Below are 25,584 nucleotides of genomic sequence, written 5' to 3'. Positions count from 1 at the left end.
AAAGCTATATTTCAGTCAAATTTTGTATCTATATCGTAATTTAGTAATAAGTAATGTGTGTTTAAGTGATTTTCTGAAGGGAACCTTGTATGGGACCGACCGCACCTATGTTATGAACCGATCGTGAAAAAATCTTGAAATAGAATTTTTGTATACAAAATTAATATTTGGGCCAAATTTTTTATCAATAGCATTATTTGGTAATGAGTAATGTGCGTTTAAGAGATTTTCGTAAAAGGACCTTGTATGGGAGCTATGACCAATTATGTATATAAAGACAAAATTTCAAAATTCTGTATCTATATCATTATTTGGTAATGAATATTGTGCATTTAAGTGATTTTCTGGAGGGGACCTAGTATAAGAGCTATGACCAAATATGGACCGATCGTAAAACAATTTTATAGTTTAATTTATGTATATAAGAGCAATATTTTTGCTAAATGTATGGATATCAATATTTTGTAATGAGTTATGTGCGTTTAAATGATTTTCGGGAGGGAACCTTGTATGGGAGCTATGACCAAAGTAGGACCGATCATGAAAAAATGCTCAAATAACATTTCTGTGTACAAAAGTAGTATTTATGCCAAATGTTTTATGGGTATCACTATCATAAAAGATCATGTGCCAAATTTCATTGAATTATCTCCAAAAATGCGACCTGTAGTTTGATTACAAGTTTTAAAAGCCCTATTCGGGGGTTCAGTTGTATGGAGGCTAGGTGAAATAATGGACCGATGTTAACCATTTTCAATAGGCTTCGTCTACGATACCATAAAAGATCATGTGCCAAATTTCATTGAATTATCTCCAAAATTGCGACTTGTAGTTTGATTACAAGCCCTATTGGGGGGTTCAGTTGTATGGGGGCTAGGTGAAATAATGGACCGATCTTAACCATTTCAATAGGCTTCATCCCTGGGACAATAGAAGATCATGTACCAAATTTCATTGAATTATCTTCAAAATTGCGACCTGTAGTTTGATTAAAAGGTTTACATGGACGGACGGACGGACAGACGGACGGACATAGCTAAATCGACTCAGAAAATGATTCTGAGCCGATTGGTATACTTTAAGGTGGGTATAGGACCAATATTATTGTGCGTTACAAACATCAGCACAAACCCAATATACCCTCCCCACTAAAGTGGTGTAGGGTATAACTAGTTAAATACGGTAAAAGCGCTTTTAGGGGCAGGACATAGTATGGGAGATATGACCAATTATAGACCGTAACAAATTTTTTAAGCAAAATTTCTGTTCATAAAAGCTATATTTCAGTCAAATTTTGTATCTATATCGTAATTTAGTAATAAGTAATGTGTGTTTAAGTGATTTTCTGAAGGGAACCTTGTATGGGACCGACCGCACCTATGTTATGAACCGATCGTGAAAAAATCTTGAAATAGAATTTTTGTATACAAAATTAATATTTGGGCCAAATTTTTTATCAATAGCTTTATTTGGTAATGAGTAATGTGCGTTTAAGAGATTTTCGTAAAAGGACCTTGTATGGGAGCTATGACCAATTATGTATATAAAGACAAAATTTCAAAATTCTGTATCTATATCATTATTTGGTAATGAATATTGTGCATTTAAGTGATTTTCTGGAGGGGACCTAGTATAAGAGCTATGACCAAATATGGACCGATCGTAAAACAATTTTATAGTTTAATTTATGTATATAAGAGCAATATTTTTGCTAAATGTATGGATATCAATATTTTGTAATGAGTTATGTGCGTTTAAATGATTTTCGGGAGGGAACCTTGTATGGGAGCTATGACCAAAGTAGGACCGATCATGAAAAAATGCTCAAATAACATTTCTGTGTACAAAAGTAGTATTTATGCCAAATGTTTTATGGGTATCACTATCTGATAATGAGTTATGTGCCTTTAAGTGTTTTTCTGAAAGGGACCTTGGGAGCTATGATCAAATCTGGACCGATAGGAAAACTAATTCACAGTAATATTTGTCTGTATATGAGCAATGCTTGTGCTAAACTTTATATAAATATCTTAATTTAGTAATTAGTTAGTTTAAGTGATTTTCGGAAGGGGACCTTGTATGGGAGCTATAACCAATTATGGACCGATCGGAAAAAAAATTCACAGTAATATTTTCGTGCATATGTGGATATCTTAATTTTGTAATGAGTTATGTGCGTTTAAGTGATTTTCGGGAGGGGACCTTGTATGGGAGCTATGACCAATTATGGACCGCTCGGAGAAAAATTTCACAGTAATATTTTCGTGCATATGAGCAATACTTGTACCAAATTTTATGTGGATATCTTAATTTTGTAATGAGTTATATGCGTTTAAGTGATTTTTGGGAGGGGACCTTGTATGGGAGCTATGACCAATTATGGACCGCTCGGAGAAAAATTTCAAAGTAATATTTCTGTGCATATGAGTAATACTAGTACCAAATTTTATATGGATATCTTAATTTAGTAGTGAGTTATGCGCGTTTAAGTGATTTTCGGGAGGGGACCTTGTATGGGAGCTATGACCAATTATGGACCGATCAGAAAAAACTTTCACAGTAAAATTTCCTTGCGTATGAGCAATACTTATACCAAATTTTATATGGATATCTTAATTTAGTAATGAGTTATGCGCGTTTAAGTGATTTTCGGGAGGGGACCTTGTATGGGAGCTATGACCAATTATGGATCGATGAAACAAAAATTTCACAGTAATATTTCTGTATGTGAGAGCAATACTTGTACCAAATTTTATATGGATGTCTTAATTTAGTAATGAATTGTTTGCGTTTAAGTTATTTTCGGGAGGGGACCTTGTATGGGAGCTATGTCCAATTATGGACCGATCCAGAAAATTTTTTCTCTGAATGAATTCTATTCACATAAGATTTTAATTTGTAAAATTTTGTAAAGATTTCGACATTGTGACGGAAGTTATTAACAAAAAATCCAATTTTCCGTGAATATGTACTTTTGTATGGGAGGTAAAAGGACCTTGTATGGGAGCTATGACCAATTATGTATATAAAGACAAAATTTCAAAATTCTGTATCTATATCATTATTTGGTAATGAATATTGTGCATTTAAGTGATTTTCTGGAGGGGACCTAGTATAAGAGCTATGACCAAATATGGACCGATCGTAAAACAATTTTATAGTTTAATTTATGTATATAAGAGCAATATTTTTGCTAAATGTATGGATATCAATATTTTGTAATGAGTTATGTGCGTTTAAATGATTTTCGGGAGGGAACCTTGTATGGGAGCTATGACCAAAGTAGGACCGATCATGAAAAAATGCTCAAATAACATTTCTGTGTACAAAAGTAGTATTTATGCCAAATGTTTTATGGGTATCACTATCTGATAATGAGTTATGTGCCTTTAAGTGTTTTTCTGAAAGGGACCTTGGGAGCTATGATCAAATCTGGACCAATAGGAAAACTAATTCACAGTAATATTTGTCTGTATATGAGCAATGCTTGTGCTAAACTTTATATAAATATCTTAATTTAGTAATTAGTTAGTTTAAGTGATTTTCGGAAGGGGACCTTGTATGGGAGCTATAACCAATTATGGACCGATCGGAAAAAAAATTCACAGTAATATTTTCGTGCATATGTGGATATCTTAATTTTGTAATGAGTTATGTGCGTTTAAGTGATTTTCGGGAGGGGACCTTGTATGGGAGCTATGACCAATTATGGACCGCTCGGAGAAAAATTTCACAGTAATATTTTCGTGCATATGAGCAATACTTGTACCAAATTTTATGTGGATATCTTAATTTTGTAATGAGTTATATGCGTTTAAGTGATTTTTGGGAGGGGACCTTGTATGGGAGCTATGACCAATTATGGACCGCTCGGAGAAAAATTTCACAGTAATATTTCTGTGCATATGAGTAATACTAGTACCAAATTTTATATGGATATCTTAATTTAGTAGTGAGTTATGCGCGTTTAAGTGATTTTCGGGAGGGGACCTTATATGGGAGCTATGACCAATTATGGACCGATCAGAAAAAACTTTCACAGTAAAATTTCCTTGCGTATGAGCAATACTTATACCAAATTTTATATGGATATCTTAATTTAGTAATGAGTTATGCGCGTTTAAGTGATTTTCGGGAGGGGACCTTGTATGGGAGCTATGACCAATTATGGATCGATGAAACAAAAATTTCACAGTAATATTTCTGTATGTGAGAGCAATACTTGTACCAAATTTTATATGGATGTCTTAATTTAGTAATGAATTGTTTGCGTTTAAGTTATTTTCGGGAGGGGACCTTGTATGGGAGCTATGTCCAATTATGGACCGATCCAGAAAATTTTTTCTCTGAATGAATTCTATTCACATAAGATTTTAATTTGTAAAATTTTGTAAAGATTTCGACATTGTGACGGAAGTTATTAACAAAAAATCCAATTTTCCGTGAATATGTACTTTTGTATGGGAGGTATATGAAATTGTTGACCGATTCTGGCAATTTTCAGCAGGACTCAAGCCCTTGTGTAGAAACGAATGTATGGTGATTTTCATGGAATTATCTTGCATAGTTTTCGAGAAAATTACATCAAAATGTGTAAAAAATGCTTATTTTTTTCGAGGTTGTTTCAAATTTTGATTCATAACTTTTCCCGGTGTGAACCGATATTGCTTATTTTCAATACCAAACTGCCTAGGACAATAATAAATATTTTGGGTGAATTTCGTTAATTTTTGTTGCTTCGTGTTAACGTGAGAATGTTTTATACAGACAGACAGACGGACGGACAGACGGACATAGCTAAATCGACTCAGAATTTCATAAGGTCCAAGAATATTTATATACTTTGTTGGGTCTCAGATGAATATTTCTTGGTGTTACACACGGAATGACAAAGTTATATATACCCTCTATCACCACTGATGGTGGTGGAGGGTATAAAAATATGACAAAGAAGAACTTTGTACAAGTAAGTGCTCCAGGGCCACAATAAATAGAATATTAAAAAATAAAACTTCACTAATAGAAAAATCAAAGACAGTCAACGGCTCCACCAAAAGGGATCGAAGTGGAGCATGTGCAAAAGTAGAAAAGGCCCTTTTATTGTGGTTCAATCAAATACGAGAATCGGGTGCCGTGATTTCACGCAATATGTTATTAGAAAAGTCAAAACAATTTGCTGTTGAGATGAATGAAGACCCACACCTGGTTGGCTTCACAGATGGCAAAAAAGAGTAGGCATTACTCTAAAAAAAATTCATGGTGAAGGTGCGTCTGCAGACAATGATGCTGCAAATGCTTTCTGTGAATCTGTTTTGCCAGACTTAATTTCCAAATATCAGCCATCAGAAATATTCAACGCTGATGAAAGCGGCATTTTTTATAAAGCTTTACCAAAATCAACATTGACAAAAAAGGTGATCAAAACGAGGATTTAAAAATTCTAAAGAACGACTGACATTGCTTTCTATTTGTAATGCAACCGGTGACTACAAAACAAATCTTGGATGACGCAAAGTTTATGGCAAGAGATTTTGTATTCGCTTGATGATGAAATGGGGAAACAAGGACGTAAAATAATATTATTTGTAGATAATGCAGCTTGTCATAAGACATCAGCAGTGTTTCAAAATATTGATCTACAGTTTTTACCAGCAAACACAACATCAATAATACAACCGCTAGATCAGGGTATTATTCACAGTTTTAAGTGTTATTACAGACAAAATTTGCTACGTAAACAAATTTCTGCAGTGGAAAACGGAAAAACGATTGCTGATTTTATGAAAAGTTTCAGCATTTTTAATGCAATGCACGTTATACAAAATTCTTGGTGGCTAGTTAAACCGACGACAATAAATAACTGCTTTAAAAAGGTAATCTTACATTTATTTGTACGTAGCTATAAAAACTTTATTCATACATGTGTATATTCTTAAAATTCTAGTAAAAAATTTTTCCTTCTACTGAGCCTACTGAATTGGAACATGAAGTATGTCTTGATGTGGAACAAGAATCAGCTGATTTTGAAAATTACGTCCGCTGCGATGATAACATACCATGCTATGGACAACTTACTGATCAAGAAATAATTAATGAAATTTGTCACTTTATTCATACATGTGTATATTCTTAAAATTCTAGTCAAAATTTTTTCCTTCTACTGAGCCTACTGAATTGGAACATGAAGTATGCCTTGATGTGGAACAAGAATCAGCTGATTTTGAAAATTACGTCGGCTGCGATGATACAAACCATGCTATGGACAACTTACTGATCAAGAAATAATTAATGAAATTTGTCAAGAATTAACATCAGACAATTCTTCTGATGAAGAAAATGAAGATGTTGTTAACAATCCTCCTTCAAGTAATGAAGTTCTTTGTTCTATTAATATCCTTCGGGATTTTTTTTTTTTGCCAAAGAATCTTTATTGACAAGAACTGGATAATATGGAAAACTATATAATCGAAAACTGTTACAAACAACAAATTCAAACCTTAATGACTGATTTTTTTTAAATATAAATATTAATTAACATGTACTTTTTTCAGTACAGCTTTAAAGTACCATTTATGGTATTAACTTTTTTTTTTCATTCATTATACATATAGATCTCATTTTTATGTGAAGTTAATTTAATTTTTTGCCTTTTACCTTTTATTTACTTTTTGTTATTGTTTATTTTAAGAAGTTATTGTTATAAACATTGTTTCTAATAAATGAATTAAAGCTTTAAAACTGGGGCAATGTAAAATAATGCATTTTATTTGTATATAAATATATGAACGTTTAATTGATTCATTGGAGCAATTAAACGGGTGTCTTTTAATTGAGTTGCTGAATCAATTAACAGAATATCGGGTAAATGATTTTTCGGACAATTGTAGCAAAAACTGAAACAAATTTTGAAAATCAAAAATTGTATTTTTTATGAAATTTTCATAGGTTGTCTCGGATTTTTGCTCATATCTCCGGTGTTTATGGACCGATTTTGATGATTTTAAATAGCGATATTTTCGAAAGCATGTCTAACAGAATTATTGAAGATTGGGATCTCGCCTATATCTGGGGTCCTCTAAAAACTGATTTTAACAAACACACAGACGGACAAGCAAACAGGCTGACAGACAGACGGACATAGCTTAATCAACTCCGCTGCGTATAAGGATCCAGAATATATATACTTTATTGGTTCGGATATATATATGTATATATATATATATATATATATATATATATATATATATATATATATATATATATATATATATATATATATATATATATATCCGAACCCAGTCTGTCCATCTGTGTGTTTCTTAAAATCAGTTTTTAGAGGACCCCAGATATCGGCGAGATCCCAATCTTCAATAATTCTGTTAGACATGCTTTCGAAAACATCGCTATTTAAAAAACACCGGAGATATGAGCAAAAATCCGAGACAACCTATGAAAATTTCATAAAAAAGACAATTATATATATATATATATATATATATATATATATATATATATATATATATATATATATATATATATATATATATATATATATATATATATATATATATATATATATATATACATATATATATATTATATATATATACCCTGGTGAAAGTGTAAGAACGCGATTATAAATTACTCCGTGTTGTTATTGATTTTGTTAAATAAATCCCACAATGATAAGAAAACTACAAAGTAAAGACAAAAATAATAACTTTAACGAAGATCATCTGTTTTCGAAATGTTGCCGGTTATGGTGTAATATGTAACTAATAAACATAAATAAATTATGCTACATATAGCAGTAAGCAACTTAAAGCTCAAAAGCTTTTTTGTGGAACATAAGCTCTACTATAAGAAACCCAAATTTAATTTAAAAACCCTTGATGTGAAAACGGAGCATACTTTTAGGATGCAAAGTACTATAACAAAGGAAGGAAAATTGGCAACACCAAAATCTACACCATAAATCAAAAGAAAGCATACGGATATAATATCACCAGATGCGATGTCCAATGAAGAAAATAGGCTGTTACCGAGTAGTATGCAGTTATCAGATGTTGTTAATATAATTCAGGGATCTATCCAAACTATATTAGATGAAAAACTTAAAAATCTATAAACAAAAGATGATATAGTAGAGATAAATAAATCTATGCAAGAATGCTGTACACAAATAGGATTTCTTAAGATGGAAAATGAAGCTCTAAAAGAAGAAGTAAACGTATTGAAAGCTGAAAGAAAGACCACCTGGAATTAATGCGTCTGGTTGAAAAAAAAAAAAAAATAAAAGAAAAATGTAGTTTTCCGTGGAGTCGACAAAAATGGACCATTGAAAACAAATATTCAGAAAGTTTGTACGCAAAAGATGCAAATTTTGGATATAGAGGTAAAATACGTTAGAAAGCTTTTTGAAACAGAAGATAAGGTATGTGCTGTAGCGGAATTTAAAACAGAAGAAATGGCAGAACAAGTATTTAAGAACGCAAAAAACTTGGCAGGAACAGTTATTTATATTTATAGGGATCTTACTGAAGAAAAATTACAAAATAAAAACGTTATGCTAAATCTGAAAAAACAACTTAGAAATTTAGATAGAAATCAAAAAATCTTAGTAAGAAATGATAGAATGAAAATAAATAATGAATGGTTCTATTTGAATAAATATTATGTTGTATTGAGTGGTAGTAAAAATGGAAAAAATTTATTAGAAAGTATTTTTAAAGATCAAATAAATTCTGTAAACTTAAGCTATAAGACTTTGTCGAATCAAAAAAACTAATTGTAGCCGGAAGTAAAAATGTAAATCTATGTTTAGATAATAAGAAAAATTGTAATGAAAATAATAATTGTAAACTTAGCATAATATCGTACAATATACACGGCCTTGAAAACAAATTTCACAATCTGGACTTTTTTGAATACATAGAACATGCAGATATATTCATTCTGGTGGAGACTCATATAAAACTTAACAAAATTTGTAAATTTGAATACAGATTCAGAAACGTGAAATGGAGACCTGCAACTCGCAATAATTCACATGGAAGAGGTAAAGGTGGTTACATAATAGGAGTCCGTAAAAACTTAAAGGATATTGGAGTAACGCATAAATGCATAGAGGCGCCGATACGGTTAATATTAAAACTAAAGCAACTGAGTTTACTTTAATTCCTATTTATATTCGTGGTGCTGATTGGAAAAATGAGTTTGAAGCTTTAAAAACCGTAGTACATGAAAATGATATACCTAATCCAATTCTTATGGGAGACGTTAATACTAGAATAGGAAATGAACAGCAAGACTTAGAAAATATGGCAGAATATGGATTTCAGGCAGGGTTAATTGATAGAAAATCTATGGATAAAATCACAACAACAAATGGTAAACATTTTTTGGAATTTTGGAATATGGATTTCAGGCAGGGTTAATTGATAGAAAATCTATGGATAAAATCACAACAACAAATGGTAAACATTTCTTGGAATTTTGTAATAAATACGGCCTGATTATTATGAACGGAAGGACAATTGGAGACGAAGAAGGTTGCTTTACGTTTGTTGGTAGCTCTGGAAACTCGGTAAACGATATATGTGCTGTTTCACCAAATATCCTTAAAGCAATAAAATCATTTACAGTGGAGTGTCAAATTTGGTCAGATCACCAGCCAATACAATTAAATATAAACATACAAAATTCATTAAGGGACGTAAAAAATAAAATTTTAATACCTAAACTGATGTGGAATGAAAAGAATAAAGACAATTACCGTATCAGAGTTAACCAGAATCTGAATCACTTGAGTTTGTATAAACCGGAGGCTGATTTACAAGACCAGATTTACAAGATATATAGGAATCAAGTAATAGTTGATTCCTATATATCACCTACAACAAGAGGAAATAAAATTGATTTTAAGCGCGAGTGGTTCTATGTGCAGTGTAAAGTTTCTAGAGAAAAGACTTTTAATGCTTTAAATAAGTTCCGAAAAACTCAAAAAATTAGGTTAAACAACGATACTTAGAGAAGAAAGAACTATTCAAAGAGTTGTGTAGAAATAAGAAGCAAAATTACTATGATTTACTAGAACTGAAACTAAACTATATTACTGACAGCAAACAATGGTGGCAGTTAGCAAAAGAATTAAAGCAAAATAACAATTGTATTGAAAGTAATATAAATGCTTATTATTTTAAAGAATATTTCGAAGCACTATTAAATCCTACACATGATTCTATGGTACATGAGTATGCAATAAATCGAATTATTGATGATGATCTTGAAAAACCTTTTAATATACAAGAGATTAAACTAATGCTTGGTAAAGTTAAGAAAAATAAGGCTCCAGGAGAAGATAGAATACCATATGAATTTTTGACTTTTGACTTTTTAAGATCATTGGCTGATGTTTATACAAAATTATTAAATGGAAATTGTTCAATAGAAAAATTTGAAAAAAGTATTATTTTACCTTTATACAAAAAAGGGGATATCAGTCTACCTAATAACTATAGAGGCATTTCATTCATGAATTGTATAGCCAAAATTATGATGGGAGCAATACACGAACGTCTGACGGAGTGGATAAATAAATACCAAATACTTAATGAGTTTCAAGCTGGGTTTCGCAAAGGATATTCAACAATTGATAATATTTATAATCTAACTGCTATAGTAAATATCAAATTCCATGAGAAGAAGAAGGTTTACGCTTTCTTTGTCGATTTTAGAGCTGCCTTCGATTGTGTCCCAAGAAAATCCTTAATATATAAACTCTATCAATTAGGAATTGCTACAAAAATAGTAAATTTTATTGAAAACGCATATAAATGTACCAAATCTGCTGTGTGGACTGGGACAGAGCTCTCAGAGTACTTTGTTACAAACTCAGGGATGTTTACTATCTCCATTACTATTCGCAATGTATTTAAATGATCTACATGATAACTTGGGTGGTGGTCTATTTATAGCTAATACAAATATAAGAGTGCTAATGTACGCAGATGATATTGTTGTGTTGTCGAACAATATACATATATGTACTTTGCAAAAAATTATTGGAAATTTAGAAAAATACTGTAAGATTTGGGGAATGGAAGTAAATTTATCTAAATCAAATATAATGGTATTTCGAAAAAGTGGTCGGTTGGCATCAAATGAAAAATGGAAATTTAATAATGAGAAAGTCAAAATGGTAAATGAATACAAATATATGGGTTTCCTGTTAACATCAACAATGGTATTCACAAAACACATATGTTCTAGAATTGACGCAGCTAAATTTTGTATTAATATTACATGGAAAGAATTTATTGGTAAGAGGAATGTGTCACTAAAAGCAAAATGGAATTTATTTCTATCAGTTGTGAGGGCAATCGAATCCTATGGATCTCAAATGTGGGGTTATACAGGTTTTGATAATGTGAACATATGATTACCATATTTCTGCTCTACAAAGTCTGGAAGAACATATGTATATTTAGATCATTTTAAAGGAAACTCGTACTGTAATGAGAACTTTAACAGTAATCTGATATTAATTATAATGAGAACTCGTAGGGACCTCCTTTGCCTAAATGGTAATCCATACATGTCAGTACAAAGCAGAATATGTTCGCTCTGCAATCTAAATGAAGAAGAAACACTACTCCATTTCTTAGGTAGATGTCCCGTGTTAAGGGAAATTAGATATATGTAATTTTCTGGCCTTAAATTACAGAAAAATACTAATAAATGAATTTAATTTTTAAACTGTTTTGTTTTTAAGAACAGTGGTGGCCATGAGGTTAGCACACTAGCTACTTGCTATTTTTAAACGCTAATATTTCCTCTATTTTTTATTTTTTTATTATCTCTTTTGCATGCGTGTTACATATCCCTCAAAGATCATGTCCTAATATGTCCAACATTATTCCTTTATATATATTTTACGTTTTTCTATCCAGAATAGAATAACCACTGGACAGTATTTTAGCACAAATAAAAATGTTTATTCATATTAAAAAAAATTAACAAAACAAAAAAACTTATTTCACTAAAAACTTAGTACTTAGTTGGATACCCTTTATTTTTGATCACAGCTGCTAGTCTCCTTGGCATACTTTCTACAAGAGCCATACAGCGATCCACTGAAATTCCACTCCAAGCTTTTTCTACTTCCTTCCATAAATCGGCCAAATTTTTAGGCTTTTCTCTCATTATATGCTGCTCCACATCATTCCAAAGGTTCTCAATAGGATTGAGATCCGGAGATTGATCTGGCCATTTTAACACGTCTATATTGTTCGATTCCAAGCAACACCTCACTAAGCGTGAGGTGTGTTTTGGATCATTATCTTGCATAAATCGCCACCTAAGTGGCATGTTGTCCTCTGCATAAGGTATCATTATATTTAGAAGTATATTCTGGTATACATACTGGTCCATACGAGTATCAATCTTTTTTATAGGACCAACACCATGCCCAGAAAATGCTGCCACACCATCACATTACCCCCACCGTGTTTTATTGTTTTACTGGTGTACTTTGGATTATGTTGCATGTTCGGAGGACGCCATACATACCTCTTACCATCCGACCCGAATCTACAAAATTTAGATTCATCACTCCAGAGGACAATTTTCCAAAAAAAATTAACGGTTTTTCCAAATGCTCACGAGCAAAGCACAACCGAGCTTCTATGTTCTTTTTTGAAACATGTGGCTTATGCTGAGAAATGCATCCACGTACATTTTTTTCATTAAGTCTTCTTCTTATCGTTCTGCTGGACACATTGATACCATTTTTTCTGAAATTTCTCTCTGGATTATGGTGGAGCTCTTAAAAGGATCTTCGACAGAGGCTCTGTATATTAAAGAGTCCTCTTTACGTGAAGTTTTTCTGGGCCAAGGAGCCTGTGTAACATTTTTAAATGTTTTATAATTCTGAATATGTCTTAGGGCATTATAAACCATCTTCCTGGAGCATTCCAAAGTATTAGCAATCTGCTAATACTTTGGAATGCTTAAATACCAAAGTTTATTAATGGGCTTGTGAAATAATACTAAAATAAGTTACATTTAACACAAAAAGTTCACAAAATCTAAAAAAATTTTATAATTCAGTTTGAATTGTACGTAGTTTACTGTAACGTAAGTTTAGATAAAATGCAACCTATCATATTAAAACGTCAGAAAGAATATTCTTTATATTTTTTTTCATAAAATAAACGTATTAGATCTTAGAAAAGGTAATGAAATAAAAAACATATCTTATTTTCTTAATTTAAGAACATTCTGTTTTATTTGTTGCAATAGATCGTATTGGGTCTATATACAAGTATTAATTCCCAAACAGTACTATACCTAAATTTAAAATTAATTTTCGAAATTTTTACATTTCTTGAAATTTTAGTTTCAAATTCAACTTATTTCACCTGTCCATCAAGATACTTTGATATTTAAGCGCCTTTTTAACCACTAAGAACGGCTTGAGTTGCCAAAATGTAAAATATTGCTCAAAATCTGCCAAAAATCGGTGGATTATTCTTATCTTTAAGCGGATTCAAAACTTCTTCGGCTCGAAATCTATTCAAGAACTATTTTTTAAGTAATTTAACAATGTTAAGTATATTCCATCACTGTTTTTACTTTTTATTTAAGAAAATTTGAAAGCCGTGGCTCCAAGCCGTCAGAGCTCATATGGTCAACAAGGCGTTGAAAAAAACACACGTTAACATAAAGAATCTAGGAAAAAGTATATTTTGATATTGGGAATATCATTTGCAATTAAAATTTTTTAAATAAGTACAAAAACGCCGTTCAAGAAATTTTAGCTCATTATTTTATTTTTTTGTCCAATGCTAAATATTTCAAATACCAATAAAATACGATGGATCAAAAAAACTTGTAAACTCTATGTATCATAAGGAAGTAGTGTTAAATACCTTTTATTTAAGATATAAAACATACAATTCTGGTGAAGTGTATAAAAATACAAAGAATATTCTTTCTGATGTTTTAATATGATTGGATGCATTTTATCTAAACTTACGTTACAATAATCTACCTACAATTCAAATTGAATTTTAAAATTTTTTAGATTTTATGAACTTTTTGTGTTAAATACTTATTTTAGCATTATTTCACAAATCCATCAATATACTTATTTTTATATATTTAAACCCCTTTTTAACCACCAAGAACGGGTCGGTGGCCCAAAAATCGGTGGATTGTCGTTATCTATAAGTGCGTTCAAAACTTTTTCTTCTCGAAATCTTCTCAAAATCTTATTTTTAGATAATTTAACCATTATAAGTCGTTTCTTTCACTATCTGAACCTTTAGTCAATCAAGCTTCGTAAAATCAAATGTTTACATAAAAGTAAAAGTATACTTTTATATTAAGAATTTCACTTTTATTTTTTTTTTATTTATTCAGTGTTTATTTTGTCATTAATAAATTTTTAAAATTGGCTTAGTACAGTAAAGAGTTTAGGAACTACGTTCATTTTCTACTTAGCAATTATTTCAAAATTTAATATATACAAAAATGTTTTAATAATTATTAAAGGAAGGTAAAAATTTAACAAAAAACCTTTTTAAAGCTGGGTATAGGTAAAAACTTAAACTATGTGTAAAATAAATAAAAGCAAAAAAATTAAGATTGTATCAGATCATTTAAGTGATTATACTGGGAATATTGACATCTTGTGTGGAAATTATGAGTTAGTCTTTCAATTTTAACATGTACAAGATCAAGGTTGTCGAGAGTATGTAAACGTTGCGTTGAGTAATGCCAAGGTAGATTATAAATTAATTTTTATAGTTTATTATGAGCAATTTGGAGTTTATTTATATGACATTTTGTAGAAGTCGACCATACTGGAGCGCCATAAAAAAATAATGGGTGAAAAATTGATTTTACAATTAATTTTTTGTTGTTTAAGTTAAGTTCAGATTTTCTGTTTATAATTGGGTACATCATTCTATTCATCACATTTATTTTGTTGAGCAAATATGAAATATGTTCATCAGTTAGCGCTATATTGATGTAATGCAATTTTGAAAAGTAGGTATATCTGAAGTGAAGATGTTGTATTAAATGGGTGATATGCAAGACCCTTGAGGACAACCTGCGTTTATATTTGTTCGTTGGAAGTGGACCGAACCTAAATAAACTTTAAAGGACCTGTCATTAAGGAAACTCTTTAATTTCTTTAATTTATATATAAGGCCATTATGCCATACGGAATCAAATGCGGCTTTTATATCTAGGAGAACCATTTCAGTAGATTTTCAATATTGAAAGTTATTTTTCACTAGATTGCGTATTTTTAACAGAGGTTGAGTTGTGTTGTGTTCTTTTCTGAAACCGAATTGTTGTACAGGGAGAATATTGTTTTTTTTTTCCAAGATTTTGCTAATTGAAGACAGTAAACTAATTAGTCTATACGATGTTGGACATTCTGCTCTCTTATTTGGTTTGAGTATTGGTATAGTTTTTGATAATTTCCAAGCAGTAGGAAAGTAACATAATTTTAAACAGGCATTAAACATGATGGTAAGTTCATTTCTGAACTGTTCTATTTCCTTTTTAATTTTTTTATTTAATCGGGTCATTTGGCGATGATCTTCTATATCTCTAAATCTTTTCCAGTTACGCCTATAAATGTTTCTGAATTGTATCGTTCTTTTTATATGGCTTGGTAGTGGTTTGATAGGAAGTGAAATTTTACAACTTGGTACAGAATCTTGTATAGCCATTTTTATACATGAGTTAAACTGATCTAACAATGAGTCTATCTGAGAGGTGTTAGTTATTTCATTGGTACTAATATCGGGAAGATTTCGATTTATATATTTATTAAAGCGAGACCAGTTTGCTTTATTAAAGTTATAGTACTCATTTTTTATTTCCTCGTATTTTAAGTTTATTTTCGTGTTGATTGGAAGATGATCCGAACGTATTTAACGATAGTGCAAGACTCTAAGAATTTCACTTATAATTAAAAATTTTTAAAATAAATACAAAACGCAGTTTATGAAATCACAGCTTGTGTCCCCAGTGTATTACTGTGAATCGTTTCTATTAGTTTTTCCAATGCCAAATTCTTTAAGTACCAATCTTATTATCTTATGTTAATTGATTATCTTATGTTAATTGTTCTGTAGTTTGATTCTGAATTGCGGGAATATTTTGTTAAGGTAGCATTGGTCCTCTTATTGTTTTGATTACTACTAATCGTCTTTTAGGAGGTTTGATTTCATGTAGTTGCTGTTAAAGTCTCCCTTTTCCTTCATATATTTTCTGCATTGTTAGTTTTTGACATATCAGTTGATTACTATTCTTTCAGTGTGGTTACTTTTAGACTTTCTTGACTATATTAAAACTGTGAGTACATAAATTGTTTGGTGATTTGATGTAGAGTTTTTATTGGCTTATTAGCGACTGATCGGCGTGTTGTACTTGGGCATATGGATTGGACATCCAATAATAACTTGTTTGGAATTTAATTTGCGGATAGTGTGTTGGCACTGAATTCGGATTTGAGGTTGGTTTTATCCCCCTGTGAATTAATTAATTAATTTCTCTTGAGGATTTATTGTTTTTTTAGAGATTATTGTTGAACCTACTTTTAATATCAGCGTTGAGTGTCGGACTTGGTGTGGATGTTTCATCTTCTTGTGACATTACTTATCATTTTGGATAATTTCTTTCTTTATAGTTTTTTCTCACCGAATAAAAGGTTGTCAGGAGTATGTTACTTTTTTTAAACTTGGTTAGTTATTTCTGTACACACCTCTAAATATTTCTGGAACCGGTTGAGTTTGTTTTTCTCTGACTAACTTTAAAACTTATAACTTTAAATTAAAAGTGGAATTGAAAGAATTTGAGTTCTGGCTATGTATTTTATATTTTAGTATAACAAAAAAAATTTGAAAACTTTTTATAGTAGTAATTATGGCCTATATAGGCTAGGTTATTGGAATAAAGAAATTGAAAACATAAAGCCTACAAAGGCCAAAATATTGACATTACACATATATGTATAACGCCTGAGCTCATATAAAAAATATATACATACATATATAAATACTATAATATATAAATAAAATATACAAATCTACATATTTCAATACAAATTTAAATTCAACATAGAAATATTTATATTAAGTCCCTTCTATAGAATATTCAGATTCTCATATCAATTTAACCTTCACTTGGCTCCCCAGCCATATCAATTTTAAAACAAGTAAGAAAGTATAGTCGGGCGTGGCCGACCATATGATACCCTACACCAGTTATGAATATTAAATGTGATTTATTTTTCATAATATCGCATTTATCTTCAATATTCCCTTGTTCCGATACATTTAAGCAATTTATGGATGAAAAACCAATTTTCTGAAAGAGGCTTTATATGGGGGCTAGGGGCAAATATGGACCAAGCCCGATAAAATTTTGTGAACATATTTATATTTACATAATATTTAATTGTGCTGAATTTCATCGCGATATTTGTGTTTATAAGTTAATTTGGGACATTCAAGTAATTTTCTGAAGGGGACTTTGTATGGGAGCTAGGGTCAAATGGGGCCCGATCTTTATGAAATTTGGCAGGGTTATCAAGACTTCTATAAAACTTAGTTGTGCCGTATTTTATCGATATATCTGTATATTTAACATAATTATGAGCTCAGAAGCCCTTTTCGGGGGGTTCTGTTCTATGGGGGCTAGGTGAAATAATGGACCGATTTTAACCATTTTCAATAGGCTTCGTCCTTGGGTCAAATAAAACGTGCATGCCAAATTTCATCCAATTATCTCGAAAATTGCGACCTGTAGCTTGCGCACAAGGTTTACATGGACAGCCAGCCAGCCAGCCAGCCAGACGGACGGACGGACGGACGGACGGACGGACATAGCTTAATCGACTCAGAAAACGATTCTAAGCCGATTGGTATTATATTTTTATATGTTACAAACATCAGCACAAATCCAATATACCCTCCCCACTAAAGTGGTGTAGGGTATAAACATTGAGATGGAAAATGGTCCACTCAGCAACCGATTCCTTTAAATAGTAATTATGGAAAAAAATTAAATTCCAGAATTAAAAAATTATAACAGTTTTAGTTTAAAAACATTATTAGATTGGGAGAAAGTGCGTAAAAAGTAAGAAGATTTGGTATATTTTGAATAGGAATGGGGTTGTGGATGGGACTGATAAGTATAATGATGTTGATCCTGATGATTTAAACGATGCTTTCTCCTCTAATCAGTCTGTTGATTCTAATGGCTTTGTAGATTTTTCCGGTATTTCATATGATGGATTTTCTTTTCGTTCTGTAGATATTTATGAAATGTTTGATGCCTTTGATCTGATAAAGTCAACTGCTGTTGGTTATGATTGTTTTACGCTCAAGTTTCTTAGACTTTTAATGCCATTAGTTGGTAATCATATATTACATTTAGTTAATATGATTTTAACTACTTCAACTTTTCCATTGTTATGGAAAATTGCTAAGGTTATTCCTATAAGGAAGAACAGTGTTTTAATTGGTCGTGATGAATTTAGACCTATATCATTATTGCCTATCTTATCAAAGATGGTTGAGCATCTAATGAAGATTCAACTTGTTCAACATATTGATGAAAATCAACTGCTTCATGATTGCCAATCGGGTTTTAGGTGCAATAGAAGTACAACATCCTTGCTTCTTGGTTTAACTGACAACATTAGGAGTAATCTTTCTGGAAAAGGTATTTGTGTTTTATTATCTTTGGATTTTGCTATAGCCTTTGATAGAGTAAATCATTTGCTTTTAATTAATAAGTTGCATAGATATTATGGTTTCTCCAGATCAGCTTGTAGGCTAATATATTCTTATCTATCTAATAGAATGCAGTATGTTTATTGTAATAGTCGTTGTTCTGGAATGCTGCCAGTTTATAGTGGGGTTCCGCAGGGATCTGTTCTTGGTCCGCTACTTTTCATTATGTTTATGAATGATCTTTTCAGTGTGGTTTCTAGCAATATGTGTCTTCCATTTTCATTTGCGGATGATGTTCAGCTGCTGTTCAAAGGAGAAGCTGTATTTTCTGTTGTTTTGCAATGTAGGATTAACTTTACTGTTGGACTGCTTTTGAATTGGGTTACTGATAATCGTCTTTCTATAAATACGGATAAGACTAAGGCAATGTTTTTCGGTAAGTGTAGTGGTTACAATTTTTCAGTTAACTTTGATGGTATAATGATAGAGTTTGTTGATAGACTTAAGTGTCTCGGTGTAATTATTGATACTGGTTTGAGCTTTGAGGGTCATGTTAACACTGTTATTTCTAGGGTTAATTTTACTTTACGTAAATTATATAGCTTAGATTTGTTGTTGCTTTTTCATGTTAGAAAGAGAGTTGTTCATGCACTGATAATGCCTATATTTTTGTATGCCTTGGAGGTATTTTCTGGTACCTTTGGCTGTCATAAGAAAACTTAGGTTAGCTTTTAATCGAGTTATTAGGTACTAGGGTGATCGATTATTCGACATTTTCCAAAAACCGGTTTTCGAATAGTTCGAATAGTTGACATTTAAAAAAAACCGGTTGATATTTTTCAAATTCAGAAAAAACCGGTTAACCGGTTTTTCATTATAAATAAAAAACATATTTTAATTTGAAAAACTTAATGTTTATGTTTAAATTTGATTAATAAAACATGGCCCGAAATGATTTTTAACGGTTTAAAAGATTATAACTTTAGATCTAGTCGTCTGATTTACATTATTTCTTTAATATAAAAAAATTAGGAAAAAAGTGGGACACTTCTGTTAAACATAAGGTAATCATAGCTTATTTTAAAAGCCCTGTTTAGGAAATTTGCATAGGCATTCCAACACTTCCATAAAATTTCAGCCGTAAATTAATTATTGTAATTGGAATATAATCTTAAGATTGATAAAATTTTATCAAATAGTTATCAATTTTACAAATAAATTTTTTTTAATTAATTAGGAAAATCAAAAAAGTTTAACTAAAGGAGCTTTAGAAAAATATACGCTAGCTCCTCGACTCGAATATTTTTAAAATTTAGGCGGGCTGTATTATTATTTACTTAAAAATTTCATTTAAATAATCTTTGAATACAAAGCAAATAAAAGTATTCGAAACCGGTTTTTAAAAAGTGAAAAAACCGGGTTATTCGATATTCGAAAAATCAACATTAAGAAAAAACCGACACTGGTAAAGCAGAAAAAACCGGTTTTAAAACCGGTTGAAAAATCGAGTCGATCACCCTATTAGGTACCTATATTCCCTTAGAATGTCACAGCATGTTTCGTCTTATGTCTCAGATTTCTTGGGGTTTTCCTTTATGGAATTTACAAAATATAGAAATTTGTTACACTTTTATAAATCATATAAATTGCAGACTCCAGGATATTTAATTAGTTTGTTTCAATTCTGTAGATCTACTAGGAGTAGACAGCTGAAAATACCTAAACTGACTCCGATATTGGAACGTTCATTTTGTGTTAGAGTGGCGCGAACTTATAATAAGTTGCCTATTTCCTTGAGAATATTTGATTTTTCTGCTAATACATATAGAATGAAGCTATTTCAAGAACTCCCCAGCAAAATATTTGCTTACAAATTCACTAGAAAAATCACCAGAATTCATCGAGTAAAGTGCTTACAATTCTACTAGAAAAAGTACTTAATTTTGTTTGAGATGTTCCAAAAGTAAGTCAATATTATTTGGTTGGAAATAAGTTGTTTTTTTAGTAGAGTTATTTATAGAATATTTATGAAAAAAAAAAAAAAAAATAAATAAAAAGTCGACACAGACTGGGGTTGAACTCAATACCTTCCGTCTGCCAGTTGCATGCTCCACTCACTACACCACTGCTTAGCTGTTTTATTGTGCGTCAAATAATAGTCTTCACACACAAATACTAGTTTATTTTCTGTTTGTCTAAAAATAGATATTTGATATCGTGTGCACAAAAAAAGGAAAAAAAAAGAAAAAGTAACTGTTTTATGTTTGTTTGTTTCTTTATTTTGATTTTTTTTAGACTTTACATACAAAGTAAGTCATTAATAAAGTACTTAATGGTAATCATTGTAAGCAAATATTTTGCTGGGTCGCTTGTAATCGTTTGATTCTGTAGGTATTATTGAATTGAAATCTTTTTTTGTGAAATTTTTTTCTGGTTATATATTTGTATTACTCTTGCACATGATGAGTAGTTCATGGTTGGATTTTGTTGGCTATTTTTAATTTGCTATTCTGGTTTTTCCTAGAATTTGGCAAATTTATTCAATGTCTTGCAGTGTACTCTTTTATGGTTTGTGATAGTGTCCTGATTTCTTGATTTTTGTATGTTACATTGGTATCAAACTTGTAATTCTTGACATATGATGCGATGTGTTGATGTATTTTTGTGTTATGTAGATGCCTGATTGCTCTACTTGCTTTTTTTTCTCTTATGATGCAGATGGGCAATATGTGAATATTTGTTTTGTGTTTGCATGGATGACACTTTTTTTTGACATTTAGAGGAACAATGATTATTTTTGTTGTTTGGTTTTATTAAAGTGGATTTTCAGAGTGTTTCAGTGTTTCCATGTTTCTTAAAGAAATTAAATGTTATCTTTAATTGCAACTTTATATTCAATTGTATTTGTACTCTTTCTTATGCTATGGTAGTGGATTGGGCGTTGTGGCTTATGTTTAACTGATCAATATTGTTTTCTTTTTCTTGTCATCATTTTAGGATGTATGATCTTCAGTGTCCCAGTTTTATATGTGGTTCTTGTTCTGGAATCATACTTTGTGTAATTGCGGGAAATTCTACATTAATTTCTTAATAGAAGCTTTTCATTATCTGTGATATATTGTGTAGGATCCGTATTGTTTGATTGCATTTTTAATGATACTTCATTCTCTGGTGAACAGCGGTGTATTATATATGGGTCTCTCTTAGCCGTAAATTTAAATTTCGGAATTCTACAATGACGACTACTTTTATTACATATTGTGTTTTGTGATTGATGGCATATATTGTTCTTGTAGCTTATGTAGCTTGTTGTTTTGAGCTTATGATTTGTTTTGTTATAGGGGTTTTTAAAAAAGCATAGTTTTTTTACATAATATCCTTTGCTAGGATTTTTTATCTTTTTGGTTGTTAGTTGTTCAAGTTGTATTGTGATGTTGCTTCTATTTCATCTGATTTTTGATTGCCAGCATTTGGGTTTGTGTCTTTCTCAGAGATTTGTTTTGTAAGTTGGCATTTCATTGTTGTTTGATGCTTTGATAGGGGTATCTTATATGGGTTTAGATTTGTTAGTGCTATTGTTACAGTGTTTTTGTTCATATTGGATTATTGCTTAGCATTTTTCAGTATGTTGTTAGAGTTGAGGTGGTCTTGTTTTATTAATGGGGTGTGGTGGGATTCCTGTAGTTGGTATTAGTGGTTTAAGTTGTTTGAGTATGAAATTTCATTGCTTCAGATATTGTTTTATTTATGGCAAGGCTGGTAATATTTTATTTGTATTTATAGTGCTGAGTGAGTTTTCATCTTTTGATGTGTGGAAATATCTTTAATGTTTGATTAATTCTCAGATTGTTTATAGTGAGAGAGTGTCTTGGTCATTGGGAGAGATATTTTTTGTATTATTTTTTCCATCGGATTAGCCATTTTTTATTCTTATAGTTTTCATCTTCATATTGTTCTCTCATTTGTTCATATACATGAGTTCTTTGCTTTGTTTTCAATTAATTTTTTTGGTCCATTTCCTATTCTGCCAGGAGTCTTGAAATTGTTTTTTTTTTCTGTTATGCGAATTGTTCTATGGTTTGGACTCTATTTGCAATTAGATGTCTATTTCAGTTGCTGTTCTTCTTATCATTATGATTATTAGCTGATGCAGTTCTTAAGGGATACTTAGTTTAATGTAATCGTTGGTATTTAATTTTTGATTCATTCTTTGTTTTCAATATTTTTTGTTTTTTTATATGTCACTCATTTTCTTCTCGTGCATCATGGGGTTTACAGTTTATTAGGTTGTGTTATGGTCGTATATTCTTAAAAAAGTTGGTGAGTTGTCGTGGTGTTTTATTTGAAATATTAGTGACTGATTGAATTGTTAGTCTTAGACATTTTGTGGAGGCGTCAAAACTATTTTGCTTTGGAGTTTAATTTGCGGATAGTGTGCTGTCATTGAATTGGTGAGCGGAGTGAGTTTATTTTGCTTGCAAATATTTGTATCTTGATTTCTTTTCGTATTTTACAATTGTTGTTGTACATACTTCTGATTACATTATTTGAATGTGGAACTTGGTTTTAGATATTTTTTTTTTTTTTTTTTGGACTTTGTTTTCTATGTTGGGTAGTCATTCCTATTATCTTGTATAGCTAAGGGTGCGGTTAGCTAACAGTCACTCATGTTCTTGTACTTTCTACTTTTTAGAGATTGGGGATCACGCTTCTATCTTTTAATTTGGTCGATTGTTTTTATGGCAGGGATACAGTATCCTGGCTTTGGTGAGATTGTTTTTCTTGGATGGTTGTGATGAACTTCCATTATTAATATTTTGACATTTTAAGTTAGGTTTTTAATTTTGGTGGTACAACTTTTTATATATACAATGCAATTGATTTAATTATTAATAATTTATTTTTTATTCTTATTTATTATATATTTTATATTATATTATATATATTATATTTATATTATTATTATATTATATTACGATTATATTTTTTAAGTAGAAATTTGTAACCGATTATGACCAATAGGCTAGGTTTATTTTGAAAATAAATTAAATTAAATTAAAAAATATGGTAAAAAATTCCACCAATAATGCGAACTAAAATAAATTAAATTAAATTACAAAAAAATAAAAAAGAATCAATCGAATTATGAAAGTCCGTTAAGTCAATATTGGAATTTGTACTGCTACCCGAAACAAAGAAATCATTTAATTCATTAATATCACACTCATATGTCATTAAATCAATCCCAACACAGACAGCACCCCTATGAACCGTCCAAACAGCAGATGAATCAAGCCCCCCAAAAAAATTTAAAAAAATGTAACCTCTTTACTCTACGAATAACGTTTTTGGCTTTATTTCGAAGCTTACAGAAAACTCTCCAGTTACTCTCTGTGCGATTAGACAAATAGGCTCTATACTTTGGGCAAATAGAATTTCTTTACATTTCATCCAATTTATGTTTTTACGACAAATTCCCTTTTTAACTACCGCAACACAAAAAAATTAAGTTTAATAGAGAAGTAACGGTGATGTTGATTCAAGAACTCAAGTAAAAAACATTCCTTATTCACATGAATATTTATCAAAAATATTTAGTTATTTAAAACAAAAATCAATTTACTCCTCAAATACATACATATGTACATAATATTTACAGAATAAATCAATATATAGTTATTTCGAATCAAATGAATAACCACATAAAACTGATTACTCAATTAGAGTACCTATTTGGAATACAGAAACTTGTTATCATAAGCATTTAGCAATAAATACAATTTACATGTGATTACAGAAAGTTTTGGGACCATTAACAAAAGTAAGTATAAACATCAGTGACAAGACAATGAATGTAATATGAAAAAAGTAATATAAAACTCTCATGTAAGCATGTATGTACGTTAATTTAAACTCAAAGAGTGCAAAAAAAAACAGATTTAAAATACTAACGGGCATCATCCACCAAATCTGCACATTGAGAAGGACTATAGACCACCTCAGAATCATCAGGCAATGTTAATTTAACTCTCAATCTGTCACTATTCATTATTCGGAACTTTTTAATTAGGTATTTACAAATCAAATCATATTAAGCCTGCTAGCAGCAAGAAAGTAGTGGTCATTCAAATAGACTCTTAAACCAACATCACCATCCACAAAATCACGAACCTTCAAAGACCGAGTTTTAAAATACTGACTCATTATTTTATCCCGAACAAAGATACTATTGAATTTCACCAAAATAGACTTCCTTTTATTTATATAGCCAATATATTGTATGTCAGATGTGCAAATTTGAACATCAAATATTGTTCCTAATTTCATAATAACAGGCATCAGATCATTTATACCGGCAGGCAAACCAGTAACTATAATGTTAGTACGGTTAAGCCCGTATTTTCCTCCTCTAAAGCAGTAATTTTGTTGGAAGTTGATAACTCACTTTTCATTTCCTTAATGCAAGAAGCAATCTCTGTTTTCAAGGAAGCAACAGTAACCGCCAACGCATTCTTAATCGATGTCTGTTCACTATCAACCTTGCTTATAAAGTCATCTATTTTGCAATTAGGTGAGCTAATTTCATTTTTCAACATAGTCTCAAATCCGGACCGAGGATCATTATTCCAAGAGGTATAAGTAAAATATAACCTGCTATCTTTCAACACTGAAAGAACCTTTTCAGAAATCTTGGTGCATGCAATGTGAGACCACTGGGCACATTCTTTACATTGAATGCTAGTTTGGTTCTTGTTAATGTTATCATTGCAGGAACCGCATTTAAAAGTTTTAGTTAGATGCAACAATTTATATTTTAGTTGTT

At 30.8% G+C, this 25,584-nt stretch overlaps 1 protein-coding gene and 1 long non-coding RNA gene across 2 annotated transcripts in view; both read right to left on the bottom strand.

The window, feature by feature from the left end:
* LOC119602386 (slo-interacting protein 1) overlaps positions 1-25,584 on the bottom strand; it is a 118,111-nt gene that overhangs the window by 29,478 nt on the left and 63,049 nt on the right. The window lies entirely within an intron of this gene.
* LOC119602387 lies at positions 15,743-16,833 on the bottom strand. Its single transcript, XR_005231336.1, has 2 exons — positions 16,620-16,833; positions 15,743-16,552 (listed from the first exon to the last, which is right to left on the bottom strand). It is a non-coding gene; the product is annotated as an uncharacterized LOC119602387 (long non-coding RNA).

Source organism: Lucilia sericata, unplaced genomic scaffold, assembly GCF_015586225.1.
Source record: "Lucilia sericata isolate MDLA Ls3-8-SP2 unplaced genomic scaffold, ASM1558622v1 Contig000225F_arrow, whole genome shotgun sequence".
Classification (NCBI taxonomy): domain Eukaryota; kingdom Metazoa; phylum Arthropoda; class Insecta; order Diptera; family Calliphoridae; genus Lucilia; species Lucilia sericata.
This window is presented reverse-complemented; position numbering and strand designations above follow the sequence as displayed.